This window comes from Ambystoma mexicanum, chromosome 1p (assembly GCF_040938575.1).
Source record: "Ambystoma mexicanum isolate Mex_15411 chromosome 1p, UKY_AmexF1_1, whole genome shotgun sequence".
Classification (NCBI taxonomy): Eukaryota; Metazoa; Chordata; class Amphibia; order Caudata; family Ambystomatidae; genus Ambystoma; species Ambystoma mexicanum.
In genome coordinates, this window is record NC_090921.1 from 955,565,971 (window position 1) to 955,579,898 (window position 13,928).

General features: G+C 46.0%; 1 long non-coding RNA gene across 4 annotated transcripts in view; it reads right to left on the reverse strand.

Moving 5' to 3' along the window:
- Window positions 1-7,760: 7,760 nt before the first annotated feature.
- Window positions 7,761-13,928, reverse strand: part of LOC138582282 (uncharacterized) — a 43,466-nt gene continuing 37,298 nt past the window's right edge. For all 4 annotated transcript variants that reach the window (XR_011305002.1, XR_011305001.1, XR_011304998.1 and 1 more), the window contains 2 exons: window positions 13,712-13,916; window positions 7,761-13,220 (listed from right to left, as the gene is read on the reverse strand). This is a non-coding gene — a long non-coding RNA (uncharacterized lncRNA). The remainder of the gene's footprint in view (window positions 13,221-13,711; window positions 13,917-13,928) is intronic.

A 13,928-nucleotide genomic window follows, 5' to 3' on the forward strand; every position in this document is an offset into this window, starting at 1 on the left:
TTGACTACAACTACCGGAATTGAAGATTTGCCATTTGCCAGCTTTTTGACCAGTCCCAGTGCAGGAGTACCCCGACATCCTCCCTCTTGCCCCCATAACTGAGGCCCAGGAACAGCGAGATCTGCAGGAACTGCCAGGAACAGAGGTCACAAGCTGCATCTTTTTCTTCATTTATAAAGGTACTGTAAAATCAGAGAGTACTTAACTCTCGCCATGAAAGTGCTTGAAACTTTCACAACCCACAGGCCTAATCAGCTTGTGACCCAAAATACAATTAGGTTTGGTCAGTAATAATGGTGGTCAACCAGGCCAGGGCTTCATCAGTTAATACCAAGTTTGTCGCGGAGGCGATTGAGCAGGATGGCATGGTTGACCCGTGTCGAAAGCAGAGGATAGATTGAGGAGAATGACGACAGTAGGGAGATTAGAGTCAAGATTGGAGAACAAGTCTTCACAGGTGTTCAGGAGAGCGGTTTCCGTGCAGCTCTGAAGTCAGAATGGTGTCATGGAGGTAACCAACAGATTCAGTATGTAAATTAAGCTGGGAGATGGCCAGCTTTTCCAAGAGTTTGTCCAGGAAAGGAGTGATGGAGATCGGCCGATAGTTAGCCGGAGAGGAAGGATCGGCCAGTGGCTTCTTTAGAAGGGGGTGCACAAGAGAGTGCTTAACGGGGGAAGAGGAAAGTTCCAGTGGCAAAGGAGTGATTGCAGAAATCGGCCAAGGCTTGAGCAAGGGTGTCGACGTGGTCCTTGATGGTTCTGGATGAGCAGGGGAGAACCTGCTTTGATGAAACTTTCATAGATCGGACTTGTCTAGAAACATTGTCAGGGGTGAACAAGAGAAAGGAAGAGAGATGGCCTCAGACGGGCCAGGAGTGGTAGAGGAGGAGGAAAAGGAAGTAGAGGAAAAGAGGGTGGCTAGGATGTCCTCGGTTTTAGTAGTGAAATGAGAGGCAAAGGCTGTGAAGCGTGCCTGGGAGGGAACAGGCGAGGTAGAGACTGCAGCATTATTGGCCAGCTGCTTGAAGATTTTGAAAAGTTCAGAGTTGTTAGATGCTGCAGAGATGTGGGCTTGTATATAGGCTCTCTTTTTTGAGAGGACAGAGTCTGTATTGCCTTTTGGGCAAGTGGCAGGCCAGTTGGTCAGGGGGTGCGCCCCATGCCCTCCACTTCCTCTCCGCTACCCTAGACTTGCGTTTAAGAGTGGCAAGGTCAGAATCTTACCAAGAGGTGCACTTGGATTTGCGCTTCATGATCCTCATGACAGGGGCAAGGACATCAAGGACATCAAGAGTATTAGAAATAGAGAGATGAAAGTTAGAGAGGGCTGTGTCAGAGCGCGAGTCAGCCAAAGGTGCAGGAGGAAGAGAGAAAGTAGCGGCAAAACCCTTAACTGTCACACGCTTCATGGGTAGGATGATTGAGACGATAGATGGCAGTGCTATAGTTGGCTTGACCTGCGGGGAAGAGAGGGAGAGGTGGGAAGAAAGGAGAAAGTGATCACTCCAAGAGTGGTGAGAGTGTTAGAGAGGGGGGCGGTGTTACGCTCACCTGGTATCCACTGGGGCACCACATGATGCTAGATGGGCGACTGCACGCTATTTCAGGCTTTCACTGCTTTGTTATTTGCAAGGTGGGGGTAGCGCCTATGACAGGAGAATGGAGTAATTAAGTTTGGGTCTGTAGGTCTGCAGTGGGTGAAACTCTCACCTCCCTCTGATCCTGAATTCCCTTCCCCTGGGGTTATTTCTCACCTTGGGTTTATATGCGTAGAACTCTCCGTCCTGCTTCTCTGTGCAGGGGCGCGTTGTGAATGCAGGTGTTCCGTTGGACCCAATTTCTTCAGACCGGCTGAGACTCAGACTCTTCTTGCTGTCTTCAGGTGAGTTATTGTTTCTTTTCAGTTTCTAATCTGTCCCTTTCTCCTCCCTCCGTTTTGTCCTTCTTTTTGATGTCTTTTCCAACTATGCAGTCTCACTAATAATGTCTTGTCTCCGCTGGGATGGTTTCGGTTAAAGTGCTTGACAAGGCGCCAGATGGAAATGAACTTGCAGAGCCGAGCGGTGAAGATTACAGGTAAGTGTTGATGCGCGGAGCGCAGCGCTGTATTGGATTTATTGCAAGTTTGCTAATCTGTACGCTCTCTCCTCTTTCTCACCCGTACAGGTTCATGTGATGTTCCAGAGTGCCGCACGAGCGAAGAACGGATGATTCCAGGATACGCAGCTTACCCAGGTAAGTGTTGTTAGTAATGCTGTTCATGTTTCTTCCCGGTCGGAGATGGAATCCAGATCGATGGCTTCAGGATCGGGCCGGAGATAAACAGGTAAGCAGGAGCTGGACACGGTGAGCATTACGCTGCAGGAGTGCAGAATAATGCGAAGCATGTGTTCCAGCCTGGGCGTGGCTTATATAGCCAGACACACCTGAAGGCCCCGACCACACCCAAAACACTGGTCTGCATTGTTCAGTTCTAGGAACAGAACTGTGTTACAGGCCTCCATGTTGGGTTTAAACCCATGACTGCTACTTGTCTTATTCCCGATAATGAGCCTGGCACCAGAGCCGCCAGGACTGACTCCAAGAGTTCTGATTACGGTGTTTAAAGGCCCTTGGGGCCACTTTTAAGGGATGTAGTCCCACTGTTGCCGGGGGGCTGTTATGCTTGAGGGGGTCAGGGGTATGAACCGTGACAGCCGGAGGGGGGGGGGGCCTGAGGAGATCAGGACATTTAGGGTGTGCCCTGCAGAATGATTCAGGTCACAGGGAAGAATAGAGGGAGAATCGCAGAGGGTGCAAAAGAGTCTTGACGAAGGGCTGGTAGGTGGATGTTCAAGTCTCCGAGGAGGAGAAGATGAGAGGTAGAGGCAAGGAACGAGAAGGAGAGGTTAGCCCACTCAGAGAGGAAGAGAGCAACCTGTAGATAGTGACCACAGTGAGGGAGAGGCCAGGAGAGATGGAGAGCATGCAAACCAGGCATTCAAAGGAGGAGTGCTGCATTGGAATGATAGAAGCAGGGATCGACAGGAAGGAGAGTGTCTAAACTCGTGACAGAGATGGCCGTGAACCAAGTCTCTATGAGACCGAGACAACCGAAACACGTGTAGACATATGTCTGTGTGACCAGGAGTACATAGACTGAACCATCTGATCACTGGGTTCATTGTGAAAACGAGAATTTGAGGCTATTAATAGGCTTAAAAATATGTGCTATTGATTTGGAGAAATTAAATTGGAATTAATGGTAGGAGTGATTCAGTTTGAGTTGAATATGAAGGTATTTGTTTGTGTAAATGTTTTTAATTAGACAATATTATATATATTTTTGATATAAGAATAAAAGATGTTTTGAATTAAGATTTAGAATTTATTGGTATTTGTAAAAAGATAAATGTGTTGACTTGGCTATTCCCTGTCCTGCTGGTCCATTTTTTGTTTGGAAGTATATGAAGCATGGAGGACCAGGGACTGAAATCAGGCTCCCCTTGTGTTTATAAATATCTGTGAGACCGAGTACATCTAGGACACAGAAATAATAAACATAGGCGACACTAAAAGTAATATTTCCGATAAACATAATGAATGGTGGCATCAAACACAAACCTTACTTGTACAAACACTAGGGCATGCTAATTATTTAATAAAGGAAAGATGGGTATGCATGCCACTTATTTGTCCATTATGCTCCTACTAGCTGTACAAAGGAACAGAATATGACAATTTTCTCCAGGACACAAACATGGTTCAATTATTTTTCTCATTAATACATTTGTCAGCTTGGCAAAGTATCTGAAGATGACAGGGTTTGAACAATGACACTGTTATAATAAGAAAGATCATATACTGAAAAATAAGTTGCACACTGGCAACAAACTAAAATCTTGCATGTACAAAAATAAGCCAACTCGAACCAGAACAGGCTCATTGGCCAACATTCTCGCACAGTCCACAACGCTGTCCTGGCTATACTGCTACTGAGGTGTGACCCCTTCAGGATCTCTTTCTAGGCCTCCACACCATGGCCCAGAGCAACTGGAGAGCAACATGTTGCTCCAGAGCTACACGTACACCTTGCGGATCACTGCCATTGCCTTTAGACCAGGTAGGGAATTCCCTGATAGAATAGGAATAGTGAGGATTTATTAGCCACATTTTTCTTTAATAAAATGTCTAATCTTGAGAAAAACACAAGCAGTTGTCCACTTCGCATTACTGATCCCTCATAATTAGCAGAGAAGAATAAGAGTGAGAGCATTGTGGTCCCTAGCAATACAAATTGATCTTTGGGTACAGCAGCACCTATGCCCACTAGAAGCAATCCTTATCAGGGGACTAGAAAATGCTATGGTCGACAGGTTCAGCAGGAAAAGTCACAAACATTGCATTCTTACATTTTTTAGACATATGCCACAGATTCGGGACACTGCAGATAGTTATTTGCTGCTCTTCAAAATGCATAGGTTCACAGTTTCTTCTCGAAGTTTCAGATAGTGGGCGTTTGGGGGTAGGCACTTTGCTGTCAGACTGGCCACAAACATTGGTTTAAACATTTTCCCCAATCTCTCTAATTGCAAGTGTGATAATAAAAATCAGGGGGGAAATGTCACATCAATCTTAGTAGTTCCATTGTAGCAAAGGAGGGGATGGTTTCCGACACAGTTGGAACTGCAGTTGGCATCAATGTGGCTTATTCCCAAATGTCCATCTCCTCTGAAGGGGCAACAAGGCTTCAACACAAATGATTGATTGGTTTGCAAAGATTGGTTGTATCAGTCCAAGTAGCAGAGATGGTCCAATAAGCTAGAGTGCCCTTCACTTTAAAGTCGTAGGATTGTCACTGGGCCTTTTTTTGCCATGGTGCGTTTAGAAGAAATCCTGGCTACAGAGTGTGGTCTTCGAAATATTCATCCATTTCTCCACGAAGGTGCTCTAAAGGGTTTAGCAGTGTCCTCTTTGAGGGTGTAGAGGGAAGCAATAAAGGCCTTCTGAGAACATTGGAACTTCACCAAAGAAGGGGATAATTTTGTGTCAAAAAACTTAAAAGCCTATTGGTCTTCAAAACCGCTGAGGTGTTAGAGGATCCTTGTGGGATCTTCCTCTGGTACTGGGCATGGTACAAAAGGCTCCATTTGAGCCCTTTGACTTTGAGGCTGCTCACTCTGAAGACCACATTCCTGAACAGAACAGCAGCTTGTAGGCTAGGTGAATCAGGCATCCTACTGTATATACCTACTTGCTTGAAAGTACAGTCGGGTGCACGCATTCTAAAGTACAAGGCAAAATGTATTACAAAGCTGGTACCAAAGATCCACTAAGCTATTGCACCCATCTTTTTTCCCCGACCCAGAGTCTCACAAGGATGAAGACTGGCACGGTCTAGATGTCGAGAGGGCGGTACTGGAATACCTGTGCAAACTGAACCCTTTTGACAGCGATGGCTTACTAGCGACTTTTGGATTCAGGATTTTTAGGAACCATCATCAGATGGATCCACCTTGTCATTCTCATGGCACATGCATACACGCCAACCCTACCGATTTAGGCGGGAGACTCATGATTTTTCAATGAAAAATATTGCTATTTTTCAGTTTCTCCCACCTAAAATAAACAGAACCCCAATGCATTCCTATGAGAAAATTAAGTTCAGCCGATTTCTCCGAAGGAATCTCGCTCCCAGGTGCTTCGCATGCATGCGAGAGAGAAGATCAGCAACTGCTATGGCTCATTCGGTGTAGGTCCTGGCATCTTGCGCCAGTGCACAGGGGATGCCCCTGGAGGCAATCTGTAGGGCAGCCACTTGTGCAAGTCCAAATGCTTTTATCAGACACTATAAATTAAATGTGGAAAACCAGGGCAACCTCTTTTGGGATTGGGGTGCTGCAATCTGAAATGTGCTGAAATGGGGCGACAAGCTTTTGTGTCCCCAGTGTGGGTGAAAAAAGACCATTTTGTTTTTGGAGGGTGAGAACCTGTTCAAGTGTATGAGCAGTGGCTTACCAAGAGGTGGGAGGGGGGCGAGAGGGCAGTTTGCTGCTCCAGTGGCTCTTCTCAGAGCCAGACCGGGACATTTGCGAGCAGTACACCTCTCCTGCCAATGAGGGTGCTGAACAGGAAAGTTGTCCCACTGACAGGGCAATGAGGGTGCCGAGCAGGAGCTGCTCCGCACCTTCATTGTCCTGGCAACAGGACACCTCCCGTTCAACGCCCTCATTATGCAAGTCCAGGCAGTGGCTGCCCAGGGCCCTGACACGAGGGGGCATTATTAGCAGGGACTTTTGTCCCTTAAGAAATGTGAATGGGGGTGATCAGAAGTGAGAAGGGTGCCTAATGCTCCATACTTTTAAAAAAATGACTACTGCTTTAAAACCCAAGGGGAATTTGTTAGGCTGCCATTAACCTGCCTGATGCTACTGTGACTTTGCATGCAGGACGGAGACAATAAAACTAAAGCCATACTCTTATTGCTCAACATATTTCTATGATGATGTATAGTGTAAGGTTAGTATGTGGTTTGCTTCCAAGGCATTGCTATGAATAAAGTATTAGTTAAGTATTATTTAAGCACATGAAGTTCAAAGCAACATCTAATATATATATCAACTAAATCTGGGAAGATGTGTTCAGTTGCGTACATTCTCCACATCCCAGTTTCACCATTTAAACACAGTGTGTGATCATGGGCAAATCATTTAATCACTCTGTGTTTTATCTGCAGCTCAGTAAGTAATTCACTTCATAGCTTATGTTAATATATCATGCAATTATTTTAGAAAAGCATTAGGACTATAGAGCTGGTCCATATATAATAGTGCAATTTAGGCATTTTGCACCACAAAGTTATTTGCCACTTGACTTACATATGGCAACATTTTCTAAAGTCGCTTCCATGGTGCCTCCAAGTATCAAAGACTGATGATTCTCCTTGCAATGTCCTTTTCTGTGAAGTCATTTCTGTTGGTGCAATCCCTATGCAAATTAGGAAGTGTGTATGTATTTTGCTCAGCAGAGTCTGGATGGGCTCTAATAGAGGAGTTTCCTGCATCTGCAATGGTCTTCCAATTTTATTTTTGTTGTTGTTATATGTATGTGTTAAAATGCTATCTGCCAAAACTATTACCAAAAAAGTTGATTGGGGGTGTGAATGATACCGCATGGAATTGTGCACATCGCAGGACGCTTCTGATGTGCTACCATGTCCAAAGTGTCCTGAAAAACCATTTTGTAAAGTTGTCCACGCTAACAATGAGGGTGATGCCATCCGAGCTGGAGTACACTTCAAAAAGGTGTCCATGTCCCAACTCTGGGCCACTGCAGCAGCTGCAACCTGGAACAGTGCAGGACATGGGAAACCCGACAGTGCTATGTGCTCTGCCTTCAGCTCCAGTCCTGCGCGCATTCACTAGTCGGACTTCAGAAAGAATTCCGGTCATTTCTTTCTGGAATCAGAGTGCATCCGGCTCCAGAAAGAAATTATCCGACTTCTTCCTGAATTTTGACTAGTGAATGCGCTCAGTGACTTTAAAAATGAATGTTCTAGTTGCAGCGTGTACACCGCCCTGCATCATATGCACGGTAGGAACAATTGTGTGTCAGTTTCATACAATTAGGACTACAGGTGTAAGCAAAAACCAACCTTTGGTAGAGGTCTGAACTACACCGTTTTGTGGTAGCGAGCTGAGCAGCCAGGCTGATCTCAAGAGGGAATGTGAGCAGTACAAGAGGTCACACAGAGTGGTTCAAGTAGACACTTGCACTCAAGGTTTCTTGGCAAAACACATACATTTAATACACAATCATTTAGAAAACATTCACTAGAAGTAGCCAACTTATTATACACAAATATACTTCAGCACAAAACCAATAAGTTTCTGAACAATTTAAGCTCCCCTGAAATAGGAGCCAAAGGGCATTTCAGTCACTTTGAATGGGAAGGCAAAGGCACAAGTTAATAGAATAGATCACAAATACTTTTGTAGGCAGTGCAAATAGTTATGGTTCACTACAGGACTCGATTCAGTTCAACAGGCCTAGGTCAAAGTCAATGGGCTAGTGTCTTGGATAGGAAAGAGCAGTTCTTGAAGTAAAAGGTAAAGTCTTTCCGAAAGTTCTCAGAAGTAGTTTGTACGAAAAAGAATCATATGTTGGGTCACAAGCTGATTAGGCCTGCAAGTTGGGAAAGTTTCACGAACATTCACTGCGAAAGAAGCGCTCTCTCAATCGGGTTGGCACAGTACCTTTGTATGAAGCAAAAGATGCAGCGAAGATGTTGGTTCCTGGCAGTTCCTGCAGATCTCACTGTTCCTGAGCCTCAGTCATGGGGACAAGAGGGAGGACGTCGGGGGACTCCTGCACTGCACGGGTCCGTTGGAAAACACTGACAAAATGGAGTTACTTCAGTTCGAATAGCTGTTCTTCAAGCACACAAGCTGGTGTCCTTCCCTCTGGTTAGTCCTAACCAGCTCCGAGAACGGTATCCAGGTGGCTTACAAATTGATTAGTCCTACCAACTCAAAGGAAGAAGTCGTCCTTGAAGGGTCTTCTCTGTCGAAAGGAGCTTGGCAATTCGGACCTGCAGCAGGGCTTCACTGGGCAAACCAACAGTCCAGGAGTTGCAGCAGCCGTCCTATTCCAGCTTGTCTTTGGTTCTTTCGTTCCAGTGGTCGACTCTGCTTTCCAGTCCAAGAGACTTGCCTTTTAAACAGTTTTCTCCCATTCATTCCAGCCTAGCTACCACCCACCTAGCAGGGTGGCTGTCCTTGATGGACAGTCAGCAAGCCAATCACACACCAGAGTGCATTTGGGTCTCCTAGGAGACTAAGCACAGGGAGTCGGGCACTTCCCTCACTTCTGCCCACCCCAGACACTCAGACGCCAGACCCTTGTCTTCAGTCCTGAAGCCCGCCAAAGGCATGGAGACAAAGGGACCAAATCTGGTTTGGCGCGCAGGGACAAACACGAAGGACCTTTCCAAAAAGAAATGGCGAAAAAAAGAAGACCAGGACCTGTTTAGACAAAGGGACTTAAGGCGCCATCTTGAAAAACATGACTCCAGCGATTTTTAGCTACCGGTGTTCGTGGTCGGGAAAAATCATGGTAGTTTGTTGTAAAACCACTGCTACCAGCCATTTATGAGAATTCTCCCTAACAATTTTCAAAGGTGCATTTAGGGAGGGGGGGGGGTGGACAATGCTGGAGACATACACGCCAACCCTCCAGATTTAGGTGGGAGATTCCTGATTTTTCTGTGAAAAATATTGCTATTTTTCCCTTTCGCTCACTTAAAATAATTCTAAAGCTACTGCATTCCTATGGGAGAATTAATTTCTCCAGATTTCGCTGACACCTGCCAAAAGCGTGAGGGTTAAGAGGTTTGGAGTGAATTCGTAGTCATAGAACATAAAATTGGCAATGGTAGGGGCTGCAAGCAGACTGAGTGAGGGTTTCTCATAGGCCCCTTCCCATTCGGATTAGTTTGGATATGTTTATGAGGTAAATTCTGAGATGAAGAAAAAGGACATACACATTGGAATGGATCATGTGGGAACTATACAGTACTGATATCCATCTGTCCCTCCCTGGTAATGAGAAAGGTTCCATTAGCCAGCTGGGGAATAAACAAAAACGATTGTGGGAAATGGGGGGGGGGGGGAATTATAACTTAGTCTCAACGAGGGACACGATAAAGGAAAACAGCCTTGGGAAGGAAGGTTCCTGGAGCTGAGCCAGAGGGCACCCAAAGGGAAGTACTGTGACGAGGGAAAGGAGGTAATCCGACCATTAACGCACCACATTTTGATAGTCTACTTTCTAGTCCTTTTTGTAACAGGGTGCAAGTCATTCTTTTATTTCTGGAGTCTGTTCTTTAAACGCCATCTTTCTAGAGCTGGGCAATCAGTATGGAAAACATCCAGTGAAATATGATTGGCTCCAGTTCCTCAGTGTCGGAGAAAGGGGGTTTCTGATTGGCCAAGTGTCATGGAGGCTGCCCGCACACAGGGAGATTTGGACTATGGACGAGGTAGAGCATGGGAACGGAGCAGTGAGTGCAGAGCAACCATGTTATGTTATTGGAATTTCTAAAGTGCAGGCCACCCGGAGGTATCTTGGCGCTAGAGGGCAAGGCAAAACACCATAAACCAAACAAGTAGGTTTTTACAGCCTTTCTAAAAGGTCAGATGGTTGGATAGTTCTTTTATGGCCTGCTGGAAGCTCTTTCCATAGCGGAGTTGCTGCTATGGAAAAAGCTTGTCCCCCAATCCGCACACGGCAGAAGGATAGCACACAAAACAGATTGGCTGAAGAATAGTGCAGACAGCGCTTAGGGCAGTAGCGGGTAAACTTCGTACAAAGATATTCCGCACCCTGGTTGTGCAGCGCCCAATGGACGATACAGAATGCTTTGAACCTGATGCGTTGGATCACCGGGAGCCAATGAAGGGCCCGAAGCACCGGTGAAATGTGGGCCCCATAGGGCATACCTGTAGCCACGCGAGCTGCTAGATTCTGCAAACGCTGAAACAGTCCCTTCGGCTGAGCCAGGTAGAGGGAATTACAATAGTCCAGCCGGGTAATCACTATAGCTGCCACCACTGGAGGACAAAGAGGGGCAGGAATCATGGGAAACACTTTCTTCAGTACTTGGAGCTGAAAATTCCCGGCTTGGAAGACCGCTGCCACCTGGGTGTCCATGGACAGAGATGCAGAGAGGACTAAGCCCAGGTTTTTCACCTTCTACGCTTGAGCTGGGAGGAGACCAAGAGAAGAGGGCCAGAAGGAGGACACCCAGAGTGAGGGATCAGGAGGACAACTCACCACCAACACCTTGGTCTTGTCTCTGTTCAATTTTAGCTAATTGTGGTTCATCCACTCCCCCACGGCTGCCAGGCACTGCGAAGGTACAACGACACCTCAGCCTGATCAAGATCTAATTGGATCAGGATCTGGGTGTCATCGGCATAAGAGTAGCACCTGCTGCCGAAGGAGTGGATGAGACACAAGTGCCCAAATGTAAATATTAAATAGAATCGGAGACAAGGGGGAGCCCTGCAGCACCCCGCAACTGAGATGGCAGGAAATAGATAGAAAAGGAGGCACAGAGAGCGCCTGAGTGCGGTCCGCCAGGAACAACCTGAACCAAGCCAGCACCTGCCCAAATATGTCCATCTGGGCAAGACGGACAGCAGAATGGGGTGGTCAACAGTGCCGGGTCAACTTACCCTGGCTGCCAGGGTCTGTCAGGGACTGCCACCACCTCCTGCCCATACTGAACAGTGCAGATACGGAGCTGGTGGATGACTTGTATGGGATTTGGCTCTGGTGAGCAGACAGGAATTCCGGGTTCTTTGGGTGCCTGGCTAGGTGCAGTGATATTCGTGTGAAGTAAGCACGGGAGCAACGACATAACAGTCAGAAATTGGTACAGTGCTGAGTTATGATGCTGTGATTGACCCTGAATTCAGTCATCTTGAAGGGAAATGGTAGCGTTGCTAAGGCACTGATGGGTAATGAGCAATGTAAAATGACTGTAATGGGGACCTTGTATGTTGTTGGAGGCAGGCTAAACGATAACTGAAATGGGCAGGCAATACTATGGGGTTACTATGTCAGGACTGGGGTTATTAATTTACCCTGATGGGCTAAAACTAATGGTCTGGCGACTGATGGGTAGTACTGAAGGTAGGCAGACTGGTTTTGGCACAGGAGAATGTGATGGGTACGGGGGTCAAGGGGAGCTGGAGACTATGTTGCATAGTGTGGCTTAACACAGAGGGTAGGTCAGTTGACAGGCTAGCACTAACATGAAGGTCAGAATACGGTGTTGGGCACTGCTGGGGGTAGTGACCAGGGGCTGGAGATAGTGCTTAATCCCTTTGCCTTCAGTACCATACAGACTATTGTGGGGAGAACTGGGTCCAAGAATCAGGGACGGAGGCAGTTCCTCCTAAGTTGAAATAAGCATAGATAGCTTCTCAGTTTACATTTAATGTTTTGGCCCTCTGGCTGCTTGCCTGCCCAAGTCAAAAAGGAAGATCTTCCCGGAATCATTCTGGAGTTATCCAGTGACTCCATCCTAGAGTCATCCATGGCTAGTTCAGGGGGATCATCCAAAACCATCCTGAAGTATGTCTATAGGCTGAACTATTTAAATGAGCCGACTCTACAGTTATCACAGAAATTGCTCCAGCATGAGTTCTGATTACTTCCAGTGATGACATTGTATTACTCCAGGGTGACCCCATGACAACTTCAGGCTTGGTGGTTATTACTCCAGGATGACTTCATGATGGGTGGGGAATTACTCAAGGATGGTTCCATGACAAACTTTAGGATGGGTTTGGAATTGTGAATGATTATTGCAGACAACTCTAGGAGGAGTTATTTCCTGATGCCTCCAAAAGATTTAGGAAAGAGTTTTGATTACCCCAAGATGTATCCCTTGTGAGTAAGACACGTGGTATTACTGTAGGGTGAGTCTAGTTAAACGTATGGATAGTGTACTGGAAAACCTAACCTCAAGGGAATTTGCAGCCATCACTTTCCATCTTTGCCTTCTATGCTAGAGCACTCACATGGTAACTAAGTTCACCAATTTAGTGTACAAATCCACCCCGCAATGTCACAAACCAACCTGTAAACTCTCTCATTTCAGAAACTGTAGGTGTTGCTTCATTGTCTAAACAGGCATGATCGTCATACTGTAACAAGGACACACTGTTGAAGACGTGGTGATAGACAGATCGATTTTGACAAGCGCAACTCTAAATTGTAGCAGACAATTGACTGTTATTTGATAGTCAAATATTTTGTAGGTGTCGCACACCTACATTTATGATAACTGCAACATTACACAGAGACATCTGCTGATTTATTGTGGTGTCTTTCTATTGTCCGGGTGATGTAACGGATGCGGGTTCTGAGGGAGTATTGAAGAACACTAGCCACCCCCCTCAAGACCCTAACTGTGAACAGTCATTACTAAGTTTAGGAATAGTCAGTTTCCACCCATCAGCTTTTACAATATAATTCTTTGTTTTTTTCACTCCATCTTCTTCTTGTAGTTCACGCAACACTCAGGTTTTCCAACGCTTCCCAGATTCCACCAGTATCTGCTTTTCCTGCTCAGCCTTTCTTTGTAAAGCCTGAATTAGTTCCTCAGCATCCCCACAACAGGTTTTAATTATTTCTTCAAATGTTTTCTGTGTTTCAAAACACTTTCTTGGCTGTGGGTATGAAAAAGGCAAGTTAAAACTTCAAAATGGGACTAGCAATACAACAGATGTTTTGCTTAAGCTCTACACTTGGCTAAGTGACGCTCCCCGCCCCCTAAGAACGATCCCATCCGTCCCCTTGATTTCATTTTTATTTATTCTTGCACTCCTTGGCGCTTTCCCTCCCTCCCCATGCAGCTACCCACAACTCAGTCTAGCTGCAACTCAGTCTAGCTGCACACATACTCTGACCTGGACTACGATCCCCACGGGGCGTTCATGGTAAAAGGCATTCTACAAATGCCCAATACCATAAGAGAAATCATGAAGGCCATCTACACGAGAGTTACTGTAGAGGATATAGAGATGCTGTAAGAGTGGTGGGCATTGTACAGAGCTCATCTGTATGTGTGAAAAAAGGGAATGCCTCTGCATAGGGACGTCAGGTGTACCCTCCTCCTACAAACATCAAATAGATGGGTCATAAAAAATACATTGCTTACCCGCTGACTGGAAAAGCACTACTGCTTTGAAATCCTTTTCTTCACGTATTTCTCTTCTACTTTCATCAAGACCCTCGATCAGCCATTTACAATGAACTTCAACGGGCATTGACAATGGCTCAAATTCCCCATCGGTTCAAATACACAGAGAATTGTCGGAATCAAAGAAACGCACATAAACGAGTGCCATGATTTGAATTATTGCCTAAAAGGGAAA